The sequence below is a fragment of the Lactuca serriola genome, chromosome 4 (assembly GCF_051521515.1).
Source record: "Lactuca serriola cultivar US96UC23 chromosome 4, Lser_US96UC23_V15, whole genome shotgun sequence".
In the NCBI taxonomy this organism is placed as follows: domain Eukaryota; kingdom Viridiplantae; phylum Streptophyta; class Magnoliopsida; order Asterales; family Asteraceae; genus Lactuca; species Lactuca serriola.
The window spans coordinates 371,373,646-371,376,991 of NC_136411.1; positions in this window are offsets into that span (position 1 = coordinate 371,373,646).

The following is a 3,346-nucleotide window of genomic DNA, read 5'->3' on the forward strand; positions in this document are numbered from 1 at the left end:
AAGGAATTGAGTGTTGGAGGCTTGGGGACACAGGGAACACGTTCCAGGTATTATTCGGATCGAAAATCTGTAGTTTTTACGTTGAATGCGTGATTAGGGTTAGGAAACCCATTTAAGGGTTTGATATATTATGTTGTTGTGTAAGTGTTTTTAAAAACCCTGTAATAGTATATATGAAAGCCCAGGAAGTCCCATATCTATATGCCGCGTAATCATGTGAAGTACAGGAGGCAGTGGATTGACTGCATGGCGAGGACTCGCCGAGTCCAATGATCAGACTCGGCGAGTAGCTTGAAGATGTACTAGAACTCGCCGAGTTGTTCTTCAGACTCGGCGAGTATCTTGAAGGTTCACTAGGACTCGCCGAGTTGTTCTTCAGACTCGGCGAGTGGTGTCAGGGTGTCTATACTCGTCGAGTCACCCTTTGCACTCGACGAGTCTGGTCAAGATTGACCGTTGACCTGTATATCTCTTAGAGGGGTCAGTTGTCTTGTTTGATAAGATCATTAACTAGGGCTGTGGTATTATAGGGAACCTGCGGACTAGCGGATCGTGTGCGAGTAGCTCGAGGAGGTTATAGCCTGCATACTACGAGGTGAGTTTTCTCACTATACTTCACCCGGAAGGGTTTGACTGTTAGACCGGAAGGTCGCGTATGTTATATTCATGCTATGTCTAGAGAGATAGATGCTTTATATGCGATGTGTGCTTATATGTGATGTATGATTATACGGGCCGGAAGGCGAGACTTTATGTGTTAGCAAGAACGGTATGATATATGTGCTTTATGTGTTAGAGTATTTGTGTTAGGTGTTATATATGTGTATGGGCCGGAAGGCAATTATCTCGTGGATCGAAAGATCCGGGCCGGAAGGCAATGTTATGTGGATCGAAAGATCCGGGCCGGAAGGCAATGTTATGTGGACCGAAAGGTCCGGGCCGGAAGGCAATATTATGTGGACCGAAATGTCCGGGCCGGAAGGCGTATGTGGGTAAGTCGTATACTGGGGAACTCACTAAGCATTTATGCTTACTAGTTGTGTTTATGTTTTTCAGGTACTAGTGATGACCGTGGGAAGGCGCCGGCGTGACACGTACACACTGCCACTGTTGGAGATCCTGGAGATTTATTATTTTTATTTTGAAATAAACTTGGAATAAACCCTTTTGTTGAATAATGATGTTTTATTTTTAACGGAAAATTTATTTGAAAATTTGAGCTGTTACAATTGGTATCAGAGCCAGGTTTGAGGGATTCGGGTGTACTTTTGGGTGCAACTGAACTCAGACCGAGGATTTGAAGAAAAAACTTTTTCTTAAAATGATAAGGACAAGGCGGTAAAAACAAGGGTGGAACAGTGTGTACGAGCAGCCAGCGTCCGAACGGTAAAGATCCCCAGAATACCTTACAATGTTTATGTTATGCACTGAATTATGAATTGTTATGCATGCTAGGGGACTAGGTATACATGATAGGACTAGAATTGCCTGTTTTGTGATGCCTTAGTCTAGGGGATTGCTTATATGAGATATTTGGTAGCATGTAAGTAGATAGTGCATAATAGAGGTAGAGTACTCATTATTCGGGATTTGGGGAGGAAGATTTGGGACGAATGCTGATACGGTGTGGTCGGTAGTATTGGGCCCGTACTATCGAAGGCACCGGATCAGTGGAAGGCTCAAATAAGAATCCCTGGAAATCGGAGACTGGGTAGGGCGCGTATCGAGTACAATTGTACTTAGTGGAGTCTCTGATGATTTTATGTTGTATTTCAGAGACATCATGGTTGTCACACGCAATGGGGCGAGTTCGAGCGGTGCGAGTGACGAGGAGATTCGTCAGATTATTCAGGAAGAGGTAGCTGCGGCGGTCCGGGCTGAGATCCCGGAGATGTTTGGGTCTATTAAGACCACGTTGATGGAGGAGTTTGAGGAGCGGTGCGCCGCAATTTCTGAAGCTGCAGTCGCTGCCGCTACCGCAGCGGTGGCTACTGCCAGGCCGCAAGGGGGTGATTCATTACCATTCAGGGAATTCAGCAACACGAAACCCCCTGAATTTGATGGGACGCAGGATCCGATCGCAGCCATGAGGTGGATCGCCGACATCGAGGGGTGCTTCTATACTTGCTCATGCCCGGAACACTTGAGGGTACGGTTCGCCTTGAACCAGCTCCGTCTGGGAGCGAAGGATTGGTGGAAGTTCGTGACGGTGAACTTCACTCAGGCAGAGATTACGGCAGTGACATGGGAGAGGTTTACAGAGATGTTCAGGGAGGAGTACGTTCCCCCGGTAGAGAGGGAGCGGTTGATTCAGGAGTTCTTGACCCTTAAGCAGGGTACTGATTCCGTGGCAGTGATCACACGGAAGTTTCATGAGAGGGCAATGTTCTGCCCCGAGCTGGTATCTACGGAGCAGTCGCGGATGAGCCGCTATTTGGGTGTTTTGAAGAGGGAGATTCGGGAGTTTGTGTCAAACTCCACCTATCGCACTTTCACTGAGCTTCAGGCGAACGCCAGGAAGCGCGAGATTGAGTTAGAGACTCAAGCGAGGGAGGAGGCTGAGTCTCGGCAGGTGGATCGACGGCCGGCCCAGTCCCAGCCGGCAGCCAAGCGGATTAAGTTCGCTGGTTCGAGGGTGGGAGGTTTGAAGGGTCGCACTTGCGCGAAGTGCGGCAAAAGTCACAAGGGGGCTTGTCGAACCGGTGGTTGCTACAAGTGTGGCAAGGACGGACATATTGCCAGGGATTGCCCTAAGGGGTTTATGGTTTGTTTTCACTGCAACCAGACGGGCCATCGGAAGGCCGAGTGCCCGCAACTTCGTCAGGGAGCTACACCTGCTACCCGGACTACTGAGACCCGACCGGTGAAGGTCGAGGCTCCGAGGGCTCGCGGGAGAGCCTTTCAGCTGACTGCGGAGGAGGTCCGCGCTGCGCCCGATGTTGTGGCAGGTATGTTATCTTTCATGTATTTAATTAAAGGTCGAAATGTTATGCTTATGTTAATGTATGTGTAGGTACTTTCCTTGTGAACTCTATGCCTGCTCTAGTATTATTTGATTCGGGTGCGAGTAGATCGTTTGTATCGTTAGCTTTTAGTCAGCACATCGGCATTAGTCGTGAGCCGTTAAGTCGGCCTTTGAGCGTTTCCATTGCGGCTGAGAGGGTGATTTGTGCTACGGAGGTTTTTCGGGGATGTGTGCTAGAGATCTTCGGGGTCGCATTTCCGATTGACCTCATTCCTATTGCGATGGGGGATGTCTGTGTCATTGTAGGCATGGACTGGTTGAGCCGATTCAGCGCTGTCATCGACTGCGAGCGTCAGTTGGTGACTATACGAGACCCTAGTG